This window comes from Crinia signifera, chromosome 6 (assembly GCF_055691185.1).
Source record: "Crinia signifera chromosome 6, ASM5569118v1, whole genome shotgun sequence".
Taxonomy (NCBI): domain Eukaryota; kingdom Metazoa; phylum Chordata; class Amphibia; order Anura; family Myobatrachidae; genus Crinia; species Crinia signifera.
Window position 1 is genome coordinate 77,445,865 of NC_139222.1, and position 22,892 is coordinate 77,468,756.

General features: G+C 36.8%; 1 protein-coding gene across 2 annotated transcripts in view; it reads right to left on the reverse strand.

Moving 5' to 3' along the window:
- The window catches only part of NRG3 (neuregulin 3), a 716,420-nt gene that overhangs the window by 369,040 nt on the left and 324,488 nt on the right, over nucleotides 1–22,892 (reverse strand). The window lies entirely within an intron of this gene.

Consider the following 22,892-nt stretch of genomic DNA (forward strand, 5'->3'; position numbering starts at 1 on the left):
AAGTACATATATATAAGAAATTTTCATAAATCGGAATATATATGTATATATATCGAAACAGAAAAATATATATATATACTAATAGTGGACATTAGAGAATAAAAATAGAGAATAAAGAGCAAAGAATAACGCAAAAAATATCTGTATATATATACACAAATATTCAAGAGTAGCAGCAATTATACCAACAGAGCTAGAGACTTTCAGAATATTCTAGCTCCCCCTAAACATTATAATGATGTCTTTATATTATTAATATCTGTATAGTATATGCATCAGATTATTGATGTTTTTCTTACTATTGATGCATATCGATCGATAGTAAGAAAAACATCAATAATCTGATGCATATACTATACAGATATTAATAATATAAAGACATCATTATAATGTTTATGGGGAGCTAGAATATTCTGAAAGTCTCTAGCTCTGTTGGTATAATTGCTGCTACTCTTGAATATTTGTGTATATATATACATATATTTTTTGCGTTATTCTTTGCTCTTTATTCTCTATTTTTTATTCTCTAATGTCCACTATTAGTATATATATATTTTTCTGTTTCGATATATATACATATATATTCCTATTTATCAAAATTTCTTATATATATGTACTTTTTATATTTAATTTTTAGTTGATATAACTCTGTTATGTTTAATATTGTTTGCGCTAATTGTATGCGCTAATTGAAAACACTATGAAGGTTTTCTAATGTAACACAGGTGAGCCCCTAACACGGCGTCTGTTATATTTTATCTTATTTTATATGACTATCTTACATCGTACGTTTGCACATGCTAATATGCTTTTAACTATGTAACTCTGACAAATTGTAACATCGTGCAGTGTGGTTGAGTGACGCTACCACACCTTCACCAGCCCATTCATTCAGAAGTACAATGGGGGCGGCACCTGCATGCTATGCAATTATATGCTAATGCGGGGATGCTGATTGGACCCCTTGTCCTCTTATACTATGCCACAACGTCACGTCAGCCACCCCACTGACGAAGTCTCTGACGAAACGCGTAGGGGCGTGGCTGATGTGACGTGCTTTCCAATCCCTGGCGTTCAGTACACGCTGACAGCCTGCTTGCAGCGAACAGAGACGCCGGCTTCCTTTGTCCTGCCCAGCAGCCCAGCTGAGAGGTCCCGTGAGTTATTCCATCACACTGCAACGGTGACCTTATTCCATCCTGTGTATGCTGTTTATGCCAGAGGGGATTATTTTGTGAATCTAGTGGTACCCAGTCCACTCCAGTGGATTAACTTGGTACGAGTTATAACAATCGGAGCTCTTCCGTTTTATTGAATTTTAAAAAAATAAAACAACGATATTGCACTATTGGGCGCCCCCCTTGTCCCCCTTTTTTTGTTGTAGACATCCTTGGGTGCCTAGGATAGAGCACCACACCACAGCGGGGAGCAGCGGTCTAAAAGAAAAAAGACAAGTGCTTACTACAATCTGCTACCTGGAGAGCAGTGATCCCTGAATAGGGTTAATTAATAGCAGGTGTCAGCGCTTCAATTCCCAAAAAAACCCACTTGCATATATATATATATATATATATATATATATATATATATATATATATATATATATATATATAGTGCAGAAATGTGCAGCACTCCAAAGATGGTAATCCGTTGGAAAAAAAACCACTTTATTGGCATACAGCGTTTCAATATCTAACCGATATCGTCATCAGGTAACGATTGTATGCCAATAAAGTAAATTTTCTCAACGGATTACCGTCTTTGGAGTGCTGCACATTTCTGCAATCTAAATTACCTACAGCAACATGTGAGGAGGTTGTGCCGGGCTCTCTGCTTATATATATATAGATAGAGAAAGAGGGAGAGAAAAAAAGGGAGAGAAAGAGAGGGAGAGACAGAGACAAATATATAAGCACCATATATATATATATATATATATATATATATATATATATATATATATATATATATATATATATATATATATATATATATATAACAATCCAAGGTGTCCGGCACAGCCTCCTTTCTGCAATGCTGCATGGGTGCCCGCATAGGTATGTAGACAAACTTTGTAGGGAAGATGCTGCACACCATTCACGAAACAAGTATAAATTTATTAGCCCTAAGGCTATATATACATATGTGTGTGTGTGTGTGTTTAAAGGATATCAAAGATGACCTCCAAAAAGTGATTATTATCATATGGATAGCTTTTTATATTCATGAGAGGTTTAGATGTGATGTATTGCACAAACTACAGTTAATAGGTATGAGAAGATTAAAAAATAAAAACAAAAAGAACACGTAAGCCATTTTAATTTGGTAAGTAATCATAAAAGCATCACATTTTTTTATAAGGCCTAAACAGCTTTAGTCACAATCTTAAATGGTATTCTTCCTTAAATTGGAAGACTAATCATTTTATAAGAAAGAAAGGAAGGTCAAAAGATGAGAAAGAAAAGAAGCAGATTGCTCATTATCATTTTTATTATCTAGAAAGGAAGGAACCTGAACACTGTTTATGTTAACAGCAGTTTGGAATGTAAAACCATCACAAATGAACCTTTAAATTAAAATATTATTTCTTAAAGGGGAAAGGGTTCACTTTAAAAAAGGTCTCAATAAATCCCAGCCTATCAAAATAATTGTACTTGGTGGATGTCTAGGGTTGCAATCTTTATAAGATTCTGGAGGAAAGTCTGGGAATCAGTATTGTATGGAGCTAGTAGGGCTTTCAATTATAAATGGTCATATCTTAAATTGGCACCAGTAACATTTCTGACGCGGGCAGCGATGTTGTGCTGGGTACAGAGGTATCAGCACGGCCAACAATGATTTACATGGCAAAACCAATCTGATTTTGCCTTGAAAATAATCAATACTTTAAAATACAGACAATCTCAGTCAATATCCAAAACTTCCATAATCTCAGCCTCAAAGTTGAGACCATGTGATACAACTGTACGTAGGTAGGTTCATGGGAAATGTAAGTAAACATTTAAATTGTTTACTAAACAGTAAGTGGAGTGGATGATTGGAATAGTCTTCTGTCAGAGGCAGTAGAGGCTTAAATGGTACAATAATTTAGATGTGTTTTGTATAGGGCATATGAATAGCCTTAGAAACTGAGGATCATATAGAGCATGGGTCTTCAAACTGTGGCCCTCCAGATGTTGTGAAACTACAAATCCCAGCATGCCTTGCCACAGTTTTAACACTTCCTTATAGCAAAACTGTGGCAAGGCATGCTGGGATTTGTAGTTTTACAACATCTGGAGGGCCACAGTTTGAAGACCCATGATATTGAGTTTCATGAAGAAGAAAAAAGGAGGCATACTATATGAACTTGTCTTCAGTCAGGGCTGATCTCCAGGGGAGTTCCCCACCTGATTGGATGTAGCCATCTCCATGGAGTCTGTCACGAGTGGCCCCGGCAGGTCGGTGTTAATGCCGCAGTCACTAGGCTTAATTCTAGTTCACTCTTTCTGACAAAATCCTTCTTAGATGGACAAAACCATGGCCCTTATTCTGGTTGGTGCGGTAATATCCGCGTGCGTTCGTGCCGCCGATGTTTTGTGTCTGCGCATGTGCAGAGGCGTCTCTGCGCATGTGCGAGCGGGACGCATGGCCACATTCCGCATGAAATGTGTACACTAAGAACAGGGGGTGGAGAGGGGTGTGAAGGGCTGTTTGGGCTCATTACCATATGTTTACACCCCACGTTTCATGGGAGTTCCCATGCAAACGCTGGGCGTACGTATGGTAATGCGGCCGTGACGCACGTGTAGGGGGCGGACATATGACATTGCCGCTGCCCGCCCAGATCCCTGCTTTTGCACGGAGAAATGCCCGTGTGGTCTGAGGTTGCGGGAGCTGCCTGGCCACTCGGTCCTGCATTCGATGGTCTGCGACCATCGAATGATGGGGGAGGTTCTCTGAGATGGAGGAGGTGTATTCATGAGAAATACACGTGCGGTCCGTTCGGACAGCTTCTTACCGCGTACGGACGGAGTTGCCGATTCATATGGAAGGCAGGGTTTAGGACGCACGGTGCTGGCCGCATATTCGGATCCGGCCGCACCGATCAGAATAAGGGCCCATGTGCTCTGCAGGGGGGCAGATGTAAAATGTGCAGAGAGAATTAGATTTGAGTGAGTTATTTTGTTTCTGTGCAGGGTAAATACAGACTGCTTTATTTTTACACTGCAATATAGATCTCACTTTGAAGTAAAACCCCACCCAAATCTAATTCTCTCTGCACAAGAAACATCTGCCCCACCTGCGGTGCACATGGTTTTGTCCATCTAAAAAGGATTTTGTCAGAAAGAGTGAACTAAAATAAGACCCTATGTTATTTGTGGAGTTTCTATGTACTCATCGGATCATTTGCTGCTGTTTGGTCCCCACCAGAATATTTTTAGTAATCCTATTAATAGTGTTTATATTGATAATTACTTTTTTCAGTTTTAGAAAATTCACAGCAACTCTGGTCTGCAAGTATAGTACTAGTTAAATACAGTAGGCAATAAAAACATTTCTGTTTTACAGCATCATATGTAGTAATGGCATTTGGAATTAATAATGAATTCCACATAACATATCTAATCGGGACAGGCATTCCTTCTTGCAGAAAGACTAGCTATTATATGTGTCATTGCTCAAGTGATGTTACATATGCAAAGTATGCTTCTGGACATTTTGTTAGGACTGTATTCTAAGTCATGTTCATTTAGTTAAATTCAAACACTTATAAAGGCTGTGTGGGAAGACCTTGCTGCATATATAATGATGCACATACAGTATAAATGACAGTCTAAATTAATGCACACCCTGTTCTTCTGAAAAACTGTTATCCTGTCCCATTTAATTTTGAATGATTGAGACAAGCTAAGCACAAAATAAAATAAGAATATTTGGTTATCTTGAGATTATATATATATATATATATATATATATATATATATATATTCACAAACATCCAACACATTCCGGCACTCCGGTGTCCCCTGGACTTTCTTGCTCCTGTGCCCTCAAGATGGGTTGCAACACCCAAGATAAGTTTTCCGCGCTGGACAAGCGGCACTCGGAGACTCAGTAAACAAATATAACCGGTGTTTATTGCATACATGTATGCAATAAACACTGGTTATATTTTTTTACCAGTCCAGTGTGGGAAACATATATATATTTTTATATATATATATATATATATATATATATATATATATATATATATATATAAATGATATTAAGCCTTATCTCTAATTGAGGTACATACATACAGTACATGCACATTTATAACTGTATGGACTTCATCAATGGGGATGATGTCATACAGGAAAGGCACGATCACAAGGACTAGTACATAGAAACATAGAAACATAGAATTTGACGGCAGATAAGAACCACTTGGCCCATCTAGTCTGCCCCTTTTTTTAAACATGTTACCTCAAACCATATTTGATCCTTATTTTTTTGTAAGGATATCAATATGCTTATCCCAAGCATGTTTAAATTGTACTACTGTATTTGCGTCTACCACCTCTGTTGGGAGGCTATTCCACTTATCTACTACTCTTTCTGTGAAAAAATTCTTCCTCGCATTTCCCCTGAATCTTCCTCCCTCTAGTTTCAGTGCATGTCCTCGTGTTCTGTTGCTCCTCTTCCTGTGAAGAATGTCTCCCACCTGTACCTTGTTAAAGCCCTTGATATATTTGAAAGTTTCTATCATGTCCCCCCTTTCCCTTCTCTGCTCTAAAGTATACATATTAAGATCTTTTAGTCTTTCCTGGTACGTTTTGTGATGTAGGGCATGCACCATTTTAGTTGCTCTTCTTTGTACAGTCTCTAATGTATTTATATCCTTCTGGAGATATGGCCTCCAGAACTGAACACAATACTCTAGGTGAGGTCGTACCAATGACCTATACAGTACGTCAAAGCCCTTCAATTGAATAAATAAGTAACTTTAATAAACAACTCTACTATTCAAAGAATTTAGTAAACTTTAAGGAGTATGTGAAATTACAATAGTTGCATGTTTTATTAGCATTTCCAGACATTCATCTGATATCCAGTAATGCTCCAATGGTCTAAGAGGTTTCATTAAAAGTAGTATTGGCCTCAGTATTCACCATTTGTAAGATAAGAAGGCATTTCTTCTTTTACCATATATGCATATCTCCCCACTGCCCTGATTTTCACGGGACAGCCCCATTTTTTTGCATCGGTCTGGCATCCCATCTGGGGCTGGCTGTGTCCCTCAGTGGGGGAAAGAAGTTGGGAATCCCCCCTGCTACCAGCTCCTCTGCATAACAGAGCAGCGGGGAATAGACTCTGCGCACAGTGTCTATTCACTGTGCTGGCCATGCGCCAAAAAGTGGCGAAATTTTTTTCGGGCACCTCCTCTCCACTTCCAACAATGTTGGGAGGTATGTGTATGCATATGCTCACTCATCAGTCAGAAAGGCTCATTGCATTCATCTGACTTTATTATAAACCGACCAGCATTTGTGTATGGTAGTGTCTCAACTAGGATCGTATAGACGCTAAAGTTTGGCCCTCGTGATTTAAAATCCTTAGTACTTATTACTATCTGACTACCTTGGTCTAAAGGGAAACGTCACCTTTAACAAACACACAGATGTGTTTATAACATTGGAGTTGGAGCTATTTTTTGAGTACTCCATCATGCAGCTGAAAATGTATCTGTTATGACAATACAGTTTGAGACTCCCTTATATAAATTGCTAGCGACCAAAATTATTTTTTATTTTTCCGTATTAAGGAATATTATAATAATACATCAGGGAAGGGATGAGCGTCAGCTGCACTGCCAATTGTGTAATGCAGGGGGGGATCACAAAGCACATATAAACATACATCTTATCATGTATGTAATACTGTAAATTAGCCAAATGGATTACCCCAAGGGCAGCACCTTATGCCTTGGGGCATAATCAGCATAAGCCTCACAAAGTCATTCTAAACCAGCCCCAACTCACATTTCTTAGGAGTCCAGGGGCAGGAATTAATTGCTTATGCTAATTTACGGGCAACAGATGGCACCGAAACGGACAGTGCTGCCAACCCCCAGGTAATCCATCCATATTACATACACAATTACATGTATGTTAATATGTGCTTAGTTAACCCCCACCCCTGCGCTACATGGTTAGCCACCTCTGAATGGGACCCAGGCCTAAACAGAAAACCAAAGGATTATGGAATATAAGATATGGGAGACTTTATAATGAATATCAACTTCAGAAAAATGTGACCAGAAAAATGAAATCATTGAAAAAGTGATTTCATTGATTGACAGTTTAGCCCTGGAAACAAATGTGAGAAATTGGTAAGGTGTTTAGAGAATATATCAATGTAATTAACTTTACTTAACAAGGTTAAGCAACTAGATGCCTAATTAGAATGCTAGCAGCTATGGATGGGAAGAGGGTCATATAGTATAATTAAAATTTGTGTGATAAAGAAATGTGTTTTTTTTTTTACTTGCCTTTTCTGTTAGCTGACCTATTTTTAGATTTTGTCCCATTTTCGTCTATCTTATTGCAAAAGTTTCTATCTCAGCATTGAATGCTACTTAGTATCAAAGACGTGTTTCACATTGCTTGACCCCAACTGATTTTTTCCTCAAATCTCAAGTAGAAGATCCCTAAAGAATTGAAGTGGCATCTGAATGTCAGGGCACTATTCCTTTACATCACAGTTCTTGGCATGTCAAAGAAAAATATTTCTTTCTTACAGTATTCTGAATGTACATAAAATAATGTTTCACAGTTTTAAATGTGAAGAGAGATCCAATGCCGACTAATCATCTAATCATCAACTAGAAGTGATTTTACAGGCTGTGTTTGATAGTTGGACAATATCTTCCTCCATTTTCTCTCTCTCCAAGATTATGGGGGTATTCAATGCATGGCTACGACTGTCGGGCTGGCCCTTCTCGGTCGGCTCGACTGTGATTTTGAAGGTGGGATTTAATGTCCCGCCTGCCGAGCGCAGAGAATCGGGCGTGACCACGAGAAGCAGCTGGAAATCGGAGAGCTGCGGCCAGGAGCTCAACAATTCCTGGCCGTTCTCGGCAGAATGTGCCTGACCGCCTATGAAATCGGGCAAGTTCTGCCGAGATCCCTGTTCAATGCTGTCGGGGAAGACAGCATTGAACAAGGCCCCGCCACCATTCCCTCATTGGGAATGGCGGTGGGAGTTTGAATACCCCCCTAAATCTAATGTATGACCACATTGGGTTGTAAGTAAATATGTTTTTATTACTCGACATGATGGGGTAAATTTTCTAAAGCTTCTAAAAATTATGTAATGTTTCCCATAGCAACCAATCGGATTCTATAATTTGCTAGAATGCAATAGAAAAATGATAGACATAATCTGATTGGTTGCTATGGGCAACATAACCTCTTTTCATTTTTCCAAGCTTTAGTTAATTACATTTATTATCTGCTAATGGAATTGATATGACATGTTTGAGACTCTTAGTATCATAATATGCTAATAAATTATATAATTCTATACATAAAAATGAGTCTGTTACATACAAACTGATTTCTATCATTTCAAGTAAAAAAAAAAAAAAGAACATAGAGAAGAACGACCTCCATTTTCTTATGGTCAATCTGGGTTGATTGGCTTTTTGCAAATTCGAAATGGGGACCGATGTTGAAGGCCTGCACATGTGCATAATTGCTTATGTGCATGTGCAAGTCTTCACTGCGGGTGCCCTCAGTGAACTGGGGTGGCCATCTGTCTACCAAGGGTGGGTGGGTGGCTGATGTCACCGGATCTCAGTTGTCAGCCCTGTTCTCAGAGCAGGGCACCGCTAATCTAAGTCAGCAGAGACAAACTTAGATTTGCGAGCACTACAGTTGGTGACCATTGAATGATTTTGGGCCCGCACACAAGCCAGCGATTGGATGTTTATGCAAAACATCCATTTGCAGTTCTGCAGGGACAAGCTAACTAATGCTGCTTTGTGAGCCAACCAGAATCAGGGCCCAGGCACAGTGTCTCATCATTGTATACAACCATAATATCTATCTGAAGCCAAGTAGTCTGATTGATCACTCTGGCTTCATTCTCAAAGTAACAGGCCAATGTTCATGCAGTAGCAGCCAATAATTTATAACACAAAATCTCGGTCACATTTTTTAGGCTTCCCGCACTACCTGAAAATGTAACACCACTGCATCCATAGCAGTGCATAGCTTTTGATTACAGGGTGTGCTACAGATCCCTGGCTGCATGCACACAACACCGTCACTGTGTATGTGGGTAAATAAAAATTTAGCAGTAAAATATTTCGATAGCCCAATGTATGATGAAGAACCTGTGTTGGGGAACTTACATGCAAGAGAGGGGGTTTTGTGGGGTCAGTCACACAAGACCATAGTAGTAAAGTATGTAATAGATGAGAAAAGCCCCCTGCTATGTATAATATAAGATAATACAATTGGGTAAGTATGCAGGGGTGTGCTACCACGGACAAAAATCAATTATGAAAGATGAGGACATGGAAAGGTTTTTCACAGGTGTGGTGCACCAAAGAGAAGTAAATGGAGACATAAAATTTACATATTATCAGGATATATCTTATATCCAGTACCTATTATCACATAAAATGCATGGTTACCATACAAAGATATGCATATATTGCAGTATCTAACAAAATCCACTGTTGGCAATGAAATAATGTATCAAGTATCACTTGTCACACTTGTTGTGCTCAGTTAGAATACAGAGTTGATACACATATGTTACGGTATGTAACAAAATCCACTCTCAGTCACAAAACTGTTGCTGGGTAGTAGTAAGTGTGGATCAATATCAAGTCCACTATATAGGGGGCCAAGTATATATATTATGGGAGAAACATCTGCTTATAATATGTATACTGATAGCAAAATGTGTCCTATCCCATTCAAGTGTACTAATCCACCAATGTATATTAACGCTAGTAAAGGTAGGTGAAAATCGCCCAGTGTGTATGGTGCTGATTGTGTGAACTTCTGAAATTTAGGTTCACCACACATCAGCACGTATGGGCATGTGATCTGCAGCCGCTATTATGTATATCTCTTGTGCTCTACAAAGACAAGTGCAAGTATTATGGGTATATATATATATATATATATATATATATATATATATATATATATATATATATATATATATATTTATATCCCCAATGGGCAGGTTTGCACAATGAGGTCCTGGAAGGGACTACTATATGAGCGTATTGCTGCAATCAGGTAAAGCCCAGTATAAATGGAGCTGGCCGAATCATTTGTCTACACTACTGCAATGCACATAGAGTCCTACATAGGACTAAATAGGTAAGCTCAGTACTGTGTACAGTTGCCCGGTGTGTATAGGGCTAGCAGGGTGAACTTCCTGTGCTGCAGTTCACCACAAGCTAGTGCACTGGGACACGTGGTATATGACAATAAACCTCACGTTACTGACAGGGATACGGTCCCACACCAGGCTACCAAGGATAAAAATGACACATAGATAGGATCACACACATTAGAGTCCTTAAAAGGACTAGTATTGAACATGTAATATGGATGGCTACAGGGAGCGACCGCATGGCTAAGGTGGCCTGGGGAACTTACATAAATAAAGGAAGGTGTTAATAACCATCATTGCCTTTTTTGGAATAATCGCAGCCGCTAAAACTTCCTGGGGTTGAAAACAAGTTAATAAAAGGGAGGAGGAGTCATTTAAAAATCAGGGCATATTAAAGGTGAGTGGATTTTCCTTTGGAAGAATGTCAATTTATCACTAAAATAATATCATTCTAGATTACAACATCTGTATGATGTAAACTTCACTATAATGTTTTACTATTTTTCATAAGCTGATAATCATATTACAATATTGTTTTTTCTTCCTTATATACTTAATAATTGTATAATACAGCTTCCTTTGGTTAATAACTTAGAAGTATTTATAATTATTTGTAAATATTGTTTATGTATTTTGTACCTAAGATTTTGAACAGTATTGTATTAAGTGTTTTTACAAAAGATGAACGTCTATTACAGCATACAGTATTGTGAAATTTTAATTATCACAATGAATACTTTACTGGACAGTTTGTTGTGAGCTGGGATTGACTTGCAGTCTGGTTGAATAGGGCTTGGGTAGAACGGTAAAGCACCTTTCTTAAGTATATTTTAAAAAATCTGCTTATGTAACAATTAATGTGTTTTTATAGTGTATGCTATAAATGTACAGACAATATTGGATAATCAACCCAATATAGTAAAATATATGTACGGCAAAATTCACAAATTATGCAATGGACTTCCATGTGTTCACAACTGGGAATTTTGGTAAATTTGGTTAAAAATTTGTGTGAGTTAGTAAATTGAACACTGACAGATCTTTTTAAATGAGTTCAAGATACTCTGCAATACAGTGCAACAAAGATGTTTATTTCACATTGAGTAACACAGTAATTGTTGTTGTTGTTGTTGTTATCCTTGGCAGATTCGGCTGAGAGAGTGGATACTACATTAACACATGATTTTATTAATGATATTATACAGCAGGCCCTCTGGAACATTTTAACAAATTAGTGGAAACATAATAAAGTGTAGCGATTATTCTGCCGCACTAAAATTATGAATCTTTGATTCGAAATACTGGCATATTTAAATTAAGTACAATGTCACTAAAGCACAAATCACACGTTAACGATCAACTGCTAAATGAATCCATTGTGCTGCTTAAATGAGACATTAAAGTTATTTAATCCCCAACAAAAGAAAATGCAAAATTATTGAATCATGGAAACTAAAATGGCCAACTATACAACAAACTTCAACCCAAATATTTCCTTAATTTTTCAATTAAATAAGAACAAAATGTACTTTGTTCCATTGCTTACGGACCATGAGATAAGAAGACACTCCTGGTTGGTGGGCCAAACACATCCCTATTGATTACATCTTAAGCTGCCCATACACATTACAATTATTGTATACAATAAGTGTATGAGTACCTTTAGTCTTTTATCTCGATTTTACTACATATTATATTTTACCACATATTAAAATAATACATATTATCTGAAATGCTTAATTTAACATGAAGCAACCATAAGTTTTTTTTTTTAAATATTGTCTAAACAAATTTGATTTATTAGTTTTTTTTAAGAAAAACAAAGAATATGTATACTTTATAATGTTTTTTTAAGCCACTTATAAAGGATTATAGCAATTTCACGTTCAGTCATGAATGTTTGGCCCAGAAAGTGTAATAAAAAAACATGACAATACATGTAGAATTATATACTCCAAATAATTGAACATACATTTTTGAAACACTGTTTTTTTATTATGATTTGTTACCAATTTCAATGGAATATGCTGGTGCAAATACAAATACTGTATCTGTAAATAAATCAACAATATACACCATAAAGTCACAAAAAAACAATATTTTGCATGCCAACCTCAAATATTATCTTCTACAAGTTTAAATTTAAATGAATTTAAAAAAGTTGAACATTTTAGTGAATGCAATATTCATATGTTGCTCTCTTGTTATGTAAAGCTTCTCCGGGAAAGTATTATTTTAAGTATGATTCCTAAACTTTTAGGTATGCATTTTTGTTTAATCTATCCATCTTGATCCACCGTACAATAAAAATGTATAGGTAGAGACAAATTGGGGCTGCATTTGAGCCCTGGCAATTAAGAGATCACGCGAGCCATAGGCCGCGACTCGGGTGGGCTGGCCTACTAAGATGTCCCCAACTTTCTTGCAGGCAGGCATGTTGAAAGGGGGAAGGGTTGCAAACAAATAGAGAGCTGGAAGGCCGCACTACACATAAATGTCCTGGCTCTCTGTGCGACCAGAATGGCCCAATGGGCCATTGGCCCTTATAGCATTTGCCATTAGTGTCAGAGGACCAGTCTATATGCCTTATTTCCATTATAATAACATCACATACAAAAAAAAAGTTCCATACCCTTGTCCTTCCGCTCCACATGAGGTTTCTGTCCTTCCTGAGCTCACCTTATCCCTATTTTATGTGCAATAAATCATGTTTTCATTGTTACAGCTGCTAGGTCAAACATCAATAGACATTTGTACTGCAAAAAAAATGGTGACGTCAAATATTCAAAATCTTAAGGCTATTTTAATTTATTTTATCTTGTACATAGCTGAATATACGGTTTTATACTTACTGTAAGTCCTAATTAATGCAAACTGGAGTTACATTTGGAAACCAGTCATCACTGTAAACATTTTGGTTTTTATAAGGACCCTTATTTGTTTTTAAAAAATCACAGTGCAGAAAGTGTTGCTTTATTTTTTTTCTCACTCTCTTTATAGCCAATAGCAAACTCTTTGATTGCCATGAAACGAAAAGAATGCTTGTTAATATTGTAGATATGAAACAAACAGCCTGTAGGCACACAGCCACAGCTAATCAATTCCTACCACTCTAGGATGAGCTAATGTTGTCTGAAACTAAATCAAAGGTCCATCGTACTTGCATGGAGCAGAGGATGAATGTGCTCTTCTCTTAATGGACTAGTCCATTACCTCTGGGACATGTTCAATTTCATCCCAAACCAATATGCAGAAGTCGGATTTCTTATATATCAGGAAAACAGTGCTTAGAAAAAGCTCACAGAATGCTTACCAGGCAAGAAATGACCCTGCTAAGAATTCCAAGAATAGAAAATGGTCTTTGGTTACAAAAAAAAAAAAGAAAATAACATTTTGTCATTGTTTTTTTAACATCAAATGTGGAAACTAACACCAGAAAGCATTACATTTTGTCACATGGTTAAACATATATTGTAGTTTATTGTTACCCATACTGTACATATTATAGTAGATGAAATAGCAAAGTCCTCTGTTGACTCTGTTTTAATGATTTGGAACGGTGTGTACATGTTCTATTGTCTTGTGTGCTTGCTCAGTGAGCTGGTGCAGACTTTGTTAACTGAATCTCTTAGCCAATCTTTTGTATATTACAAAATTAATTTAATAATAATAATATTACATAATGCTTTTTGTCATGTTTGGGATCTCTTAGAACGTTACAAAAGATGGGATCAATAAGCCCACATCATTGTAAAGAGCTGAACTTAACTGTTATCATAGACTAAAAGATATCATGACAAGTGGGATCAATTACCAACTACATTAGGAGTCAACTGTAACATGTGGAAGCCAACTATTCCATAATAATAAAAGTTAATATTTTATCCTAGACAGAAAGTTTTAAAGATTTTCTTTAGCCTACATAATCTAAGCTCTGCCATTACACTTCTATTTTATTTTAAAAATAGCAATTTTTGTACTTAAATAATATAAATTATACATTACAGATCTTTGATGAACTTTAGATACATTTATATATAATTTTCTTGCCAGTGTCTCCAGCTATGACCAAAAAGTTATGTCTAAATCACTGGCAGATGAGTCACATTATTTGGCAGGGTCAGTAATTATACCATCTGGAGTTGAGAGTACCTTTTCTATAGTTTTCTATATTTAAAACTTCTTAGCATTAAGAGAAACACCTTCTGATGTGTTTCTTCTTTTATATTTTAATTAGAAGAAATCCTATATTTTCTGATTAAAATACGATAAAAGCAAAAAGCATATGCTATTTAGTGTGCATCCTTATAAAACCAGTAATAAATGGTATATTATTATTAATATTATTATTATTATTATTATTATTTTGTACCAATATTAATTTTCTAAGTGTCATATTATACTGTAATTGCAATAACGTGTGTACATTTTAGAGAACACCAAAGTAATCAAAGTATTATTCCCTGTGTATATGAAAACTGACAACACAACTGGGTTAAGGGTTACAAACTCATGACCTTGACGCTAAACATTTTAATAAAAAAAGACATAATAATAATATTATCAATTCACCTCAATGATCAGAGATCGATTTATTTATTTTTATTTTTTTAATTACATTTTAGTGATATGACTTTGTTGGACGCTTTAAGAGACATCAATGTAGAAAAATGACAAAATTATCAATAATAACCGACAAGCTTTGAAATGACAGCACTATTTATCCATACACATTTTTTTTATATTATTATTCCGTATTTTTCCAATCACAAAAACCTTCGCATTACACATTGCTTAATTAGGCATTTTGTTGTGTTTCATTATTAGGTCATAACCTGGAGAAAAGTCAATGGACTGTATTGACAAGTGCTTGAAAAAGGCTGCAGATGCCACAGAGGTTACAGCAAATGAAACATTTACATGCCGTCTCCCCTGGGGCAGATTAGAATATAAATTATATTATTTCCTCAAGCATTCTATGCAATTGATAAGCCAAAAGGTTACCTGAAATTGTTTTATCAATTTCATCTAAAACTTAAATCTTCCAAGAAATTGATTAGTTGACTAATAATTCTAACAAATGCGTTAAACGCATTCAAATAAAACATTTCATACTATAAAAATAAATCTGTGATAATATTTACAACTGCTTAATAGTATATTGTTTATTATAACATTAAAATATCTGCTGTGTGTAAGCTTTTCTATAGGCATGATATTACCTAAAGCATAATATACAATAGCGGTATAAAATCCTTCAACTTTCATTTCAGGCACATACAGTATGCCACTGGTAAATTCAAATTCCTTGTTCATTAGCATATTTCCATGCAGCACATCTGAAACTAACTACATCAGATTTCCAAGCAAAATGGATTTGACCCATTTCTATGGATTATTTAATTACATTTTTTCAATGTGTAGGGAAGATGTCTCTGCTCATATCTAGGCTATTCCAAAATATTTTCTGTAAAGTAAAAATATAAAAAGACTAACATTTCTGCAGCTCTTCATATTAAAAGAAAAATGGTAACATATCAGTTTATTAAAATAATTACATTTTACTTATGTCATTAAGCAACAGTGGTTAACACCTCTGAGGTAATAGTGAAGCAAATTTTAAAGCTAAAGAGCAAAATGGAAATGTACAGTAGTCAAAAGGTTGACTTTCGTACTGAACTCAACCTGACAATTTGACATGCAGGATGGATGCCACATATTTTGGATGTAGAGAACTTAGGGCCTTATTCTAGTTCACTCTTTCTGACAAAATCCTCCTTAGATGGACAAAACCATGTGCACTGCAGGTGGGGTAGATGTTACTTGTGCAGAGAGTGTTAGATTTGGGTGGGGTTTTACTTCAAAGGGAGATCTATATTGCATTGTAAAAATAAAACAAAATAACTCACCCAAATCGAATTATCTCTGCACATTTTACACATCTGCCCCCGCCCTGCAGTGCACATGGTTTTGTCCATCTAAGAAGGATTTTGTCAGAAAGAGTGAACTCGAATAAGGCCCTTAGTATGGTAATTTTCAATTAATTGTTTTATATCTGAATATATGAGTCCAATTGTTATTTTTAAATAAATGCATTTTATAATATACATTATTATTAGTAAAATATGTATAAAATATAAAATAAATTGGTATTTATTTTGAGCTGAAAATGCAGTAGCACAAAAATAGCCCCAGGTATCAGTGAATCAATGCCAATATAAAATGATACATCCTTTAGGTTTATTTTACAAGACTAGGTGAAATATTATAGTGCTTTTATGGGACTGCAGCAGCCAAGTAGCTGAACAATAATCTTAGCAGGAATTGCACAGAAACAAAAAGGAACAGTTGGAGTTATGCGCGTGGAGAATATTCTAAAAGGTGACTTTTGCCTTTGGAGTTAGGGTTCAAAAGATTAGCAGATTTTTTGGCAAAAAGGGGAAGATTCTACAAAAACGGTCTTTTGCTTATATTTTTAGGCTCTCTTACTGGGGTAGATTATCAAAAACGATGATCATCAATAAATTTAACAGTGTGTACTCTGTAATGCTTCAACATGCAATATTATTAACGTCATTTAAGGATTGCATTAGGTAGATAAATTAACAGTGAAAAATACATTATTCAAATAAAGCATTTTTTATTTTTTAATTCTTTTAATATTTGTTTCTATTTTTTTACATACTTTATGTAATGTTTTTACAGAATCTAAGTCCATGCTTTCACTTGTAGTGCACATGTCGGAGTAAATAAGAGGACACATGAATGCAGTTAGTAAGTGATATGACCATTATACTTACCATAGCTGGTCATTGTCATTGAAAAACTTACTGGCACTCACCTACCCTGATAAAGTTTCCTTGATAAGAATCTAAATATAGTTTCTTAACCCGTTGAGTGCCAACGTTGCTGTGGACGATCCTCGAAAAATCTGTTAAAAATGCCAGCATCGCTTACAGCGACTGTTCTTTTAGTATAAATAAATACAAATACAGTCAATTCAATCAACTGATGTTTAGTTAAATATTGCAACCAAAAAAGATGCTGTGAGCAAAGCTGGCATTTTTAACGGATATATTGAGAAAATCTCACAGAAGCATTGGCACTCGAAGGGTTAAAATACTACTTTAATTTGTATTGGGTCTTTTGCAATGCTATAGATCAGTGTTTTTCAACCACTGTGCCTTGGCACACTAGTGTGCCTTGAGCTGTTCTCAAGTGAGCCCGAAGATCTAGAGATGCCCAAACCAGTTTACAGCCACCACCAGTTCAACTGTTATTTACTGGTCTCTTCTTTTCTTTTCTTCTTGTAAAAGGCCGATGTACAGATGGAGCAGGTCTCATCCTGGCAGGGATTGCGCTGGCGTCGCCAGCCGCCATCCCCCGCCAGCGCCATGGCGAGAAGGGGACGCGCACGCACGATAGGCGCACGCGTCCCCTTCCGACGGCGCTTCCATCCGTTCCCCCGGGTCCCCGCCGGCTTGCCGGCGGTAACCCGGGGTCCCCGCCGCCTGCCCGCACCCCCCCCTAACCCCCCCTAACCCTGTCCGTCTCCCTGAGGCGGAGACGGACAGGGTTTCCGTCGCGCTGGCGACGGAGACGGAGACGCGCGTGCGACGCATGCGCGTCTCAGTATATTCGCTGGCGAGGCTGCTGGCGGGTCGCCAAGGGGACGTTCTGGCGATCCGCCAGCCAGGATGGGAAGTGCCCCATCTGTATTTTATTTTTGTTACCTGTGGGGACCAGTGTGATTGTTCATTGTATGGGAGCCAATAGCTTTGTTTTTTTTTTTCCTGTGGGGATCTCATGGTGTGCCTTGGCAATTTAAAAATCTTATTTAGTGTGCCGCAAGGTAAAAAGGTTGAAAATCACTGCTATAGATGTAAGTGACAAACTTATTATTTTCTTGTTTTCCTGGGTCAAGAATTCTCGTGATAATAATTTATGCATTTGAGCCACCAATTAATTTACTGGAGATGTTTATGACCAGCCTGTTCTTTACATTATCTATAGGACATTAAACTAGCACCGTTAAAGGTTACATAACTTTGTGTTATATTAACATCTAGACAAGTCCAGCAATGAAAGGAGTAAATGCTTGTAGGTTAGAGCGAGAGGAGAAAAAAACATTAAATGATAAGACTGAAAATCGATAGTGTACATATCAGCAGATTCTGCTGCACACCACAAAGGCTTCAATGAAAGTTTTATTTGGGATTTGCTGACCACTGCCTATTTGATCTCTCAGATCAATTGTTATTTTTAGCACATTTATAGCATAAATGATCAACAAATTGCATGCATTTGCAAAAAAAACTCATGCTAGCTTTGTGTAAGAGAGATTATGTTTCTAACGCTCATGTATAAGGTTGACATTTGACAGCACAATCAGGGGGTTCATTTAAGAAAAAAATGAAAGGTTGAAAGACCACAGAATACCACATATATATTACTATTTATTCCATAAAAAAGCATATATATATATATATATATATATATATGCAAATTGGTTTGCACTTGTTCTGTTCTTTGTGGTCTTAAAGGTTCCAACATGGACTGAAACGTTATACATTCTTTCAATTACAAATTAACAACTATAGTATAGAATAGGATTTAATGGAATTACAAAGCAGATGCAAAGGTGAAAGATTTTCTTTCCAGATATTTGAAACCTACTGTAAAATATACACCAGGAATTGTCCCATACTGGAGCTCCCACAAACAAGGAACTGTTGGAGAACCAGTCTGGGACAATTTCCTTCTTAATTTTATGTATATTTGTGGTGTATACGCTGATGACTCCTTTTGTTGTCTCAGAATTTCCATCACAGTATTTTGTGGATATTAGATCACCACTTTTATATAAGGACTTTTAACTTGATTGCAATGGACACCTACTGTTATGGCACTCCAGTATTGGTTGGCAGATACCAATAATTGTCATGACCCAGAACAGAGGTGGGCAGTCTAGGACCCAAAGAGGTCCTTCAAAGGGTTTTGAACTTTGCTACACCCGGTGTGCAGGTTGTAGCCCTCTGTCTGGTTAACCTGGAAAATGCACTTGACAACAAAAATTTGCCTGGAGAATGCAACTGGCAAGGCAAGGCAAGGGTTACTCAAGACAGTAACAACAAGTAGTGTTGCTGTATGTCCAAGATGATTAAACTGAGACTTTAAGGTTTTGGAAATACTGCAGTCTTGACTGGAATTGATGTGTGTGAATAGAGTAGCAAACAACAGTGTAATTACAGAAATGCTCACTCCGGAATAACAGGATCTAAGAGCAACAAACAAGGCTAGATGGCTTTGCAGGACACCAAGCAAGGTAATATAGGACCACAGGATACATACTAGGCAGGGGAAGTTTCCTGAATGCAGGCAAAGCAGGGCAGGTTTTCTGGTTGTAGACAAGAAAGGGCAGATTTACTCGATACATGCAAGGCAGACACAGCAGGTCAATACATCTGGGTAACTAAGATTTAGAGGCTGTGACCGGCAGGGCTGACTCCATGATAAAGGAGAAGGGATACTGACAAGGCAAATCACAAGAGAGCAGCCTGAGCTCAGGTAACAAGCTAGTTCACTACAGCTGAGGCAACAGAGCTAGAGCACACACAGAGATTTGATTACTCCAGCTGAGCAGAACAAACACACAGAAGCTTTTTACAGCAGCTATAACTGTTGTCCAACAAGGTCATGCAATTTGAACTAGATGCAATGCCATCTAGTACAAAAAGTACTGGCTGCACATACTGTTTTGGCTTGCATATTCACATAAGCTTTCTATAAAAGTGACATGATCAGTTCTAAAGCCTCACGCCACCATATGGCCAACCCATAGACTCATAAGGTGACATATCGTTGTAGGAAAATATATACTATAAGTCCATTATACTAAATTTTTACTCTGATCACAACAAAATAAATGCATTATGCTTATGCATTATACATTATCATCCTATAGCCTCATAAGTCACTGTAGAGATCCTGAAAATGCCACACCATTACATGTTGTTTTAGTACCATATTCCAGTAGAAGCTGCCTTATCCTCTTATAGTGGCAGTGACAGGACTGCCTTATGTAGCTTTAGGTCTGTGAATGGTCATACTTGGTAAAACTACTATTTACTATGAAAATTAATTTAACTGTAGTGAGAAGCATTTTGTAAAACATGTAGTGTAATATATTATCTTTTGCTGCTAAGCAACATCTTTCACTTTGACTCATGTAGAGTCCAATGAAGTCTCATACTGGGTCAGACTGGATAACTTAAGCATTGTGGAACTCCCAATCGGGCCTCATCACTACAACTGTCCCACCACACTAATCATCCTGTCAGATTGGACTGATTTTTCAAACATAAGCTGTGTACACATGCTTAGATTTTTCCCTGTTTTCGATTCGATTTTGCTTATAGAAGCAAAATCAAATCCACATTGAATGGTTTTTAGGACACTTTCGATCTGCATTCGATTCAATGTGTGCTCCCGTTTTCTAAAAATCCAATAGAAAAATCTACTGTGCAGCCAAGGAAATCTCGAATTCAACCCAGTAATCGAATGAGTACATTGTGCCTACATTGTGGAATCAAAATCGAATTGAATGCAAAAGTACAGATCTAATGCCGAATTGAATGGGATGATCTAATGCCAGATCTAATAGAAAATCGAATCTAACATCAAATCTAAAGCAAATCTAAGCGTGTGTACAGGGCTATACCCTTGGATTACCCACTCTCAACCTACCTTTCTAAAATGAACATTGTATTTCTCTCATCCTCTTTGCTGCCAACCTCCTTGACAGGATCGTCTACTTCCAACCATACCATATGCACAAAATGAAAGCCAGACTAATAAGGGCTCAATAATTCATGAGTTTGGGTTATTTAACCCTCAATGAATGTGATAAAGGCTACTCCAGCCAATCAGGTATTGTGATGTTTGAACAATGATACTTGGGAGCTGATTGGCTGGAGCAACATTTATCATATGAAATCAGTTTTATACAGCTAAAACTCGTTGATAAATGGGCATCATAGTTTGATAGCTATAGCATAGATGACAGCAAATACTGCTAAATAATCAAGCAGAGCAATATTATATATCATTTTTTTACTGTGTCTACATTCAACCCAGTCCATGTTACCGAAATTAATGGTTTTAATTGGTTATTAGTTTATACACAGTTCGCTCATCAGACGTTATCCTTTTCACCTTAAAAACCTAGGCTAGGTGAGTGTAAAACAACACTACTATAAAACATATTTGTAGTACAATATATATATATATATATATATATATATATATATATATATATATATATATATATATACAAATACAGTCCAAGGCGGACCATAATGGCTACCTGAGAGTAGTTTATTGTGAGTGCCACCACTCTGGACTGGCTACCTCCTGATATCACCGCTCTTATATACCCATATCACATGTGCCACCAATGTAGGTAATTATAATATGCTTGGCGGCACATGTGATATGGGTATATAAAAGCGGTGATATCAGGAGGCAGCCACACCCCCTGATGAAGTTTGTGTTGGTGACGAAATGCATTGGATGTGGCTTCTACACTGCTGACTTGGAAGTCCTGTTTGGTCCATGAGAGACCATCCAGGTCTCTAGTCGGCGGCTGCTGATGTACGTACCCCGCTGGGCTGATCATCCTGTGAGTGGTGATTCCATCTGTACCCACCTGCCATGCCGGTGATGTGATTGTCTTTGGCAAGCTTCTATATCTAAACCCCAATGTATATCAGCTTATTATAAGTAAAGTGTTATTTTATTCATCTTGCTGACTGGTGCACTTTGTCTGTTCTTCTCTTCATATATATATATATATATATATATATATATATATATATATATATATATATATATATATATATATATATATATATATATATATATATAGTGAGGGGAGGAGACGGCGGCACTCAAAAATAAGGAGACCAAGCAATCCGATTTAGTACAGACGTTTCAAAGCCGGGTGGCTTTTTTATCAAGGTGCTTAAAGCACCTTGATAAAAAAGCCACCCGGCTTTGAAACGTCGGTACTAAACCGGATCGCTTGGTCTCCTTATTTTCGAGTGCTGCCATCTCCTCCCCTCACTACATGTAAGAGCAGCACCCCACTGCTCTGAATTTAGGCGGGCACCGGCTCATTATTTCTGGATAACGCTGCTATACCAGACTTGGAGTGCCATCCCAGGACATGGAGATATATATATATATATATATATATATATATATATATATATATATATATATATATATATATATATATATATGATAGATAGATAGATCGATGCAATCATCACATAGTACTGTAGATGTTACGATCTGAGATGTGGTACTTTTAATGCCAAGCAAAATTGTTATACGAAGCATGATCCTCATTTCTAGAACAGAGAAATGGGAAATGGTTTAAGCATTCCTGTTACTGCTCTGCAGTGTCTCTTTTCATGTTTAATTTATTCATTTTTATAGCGTGT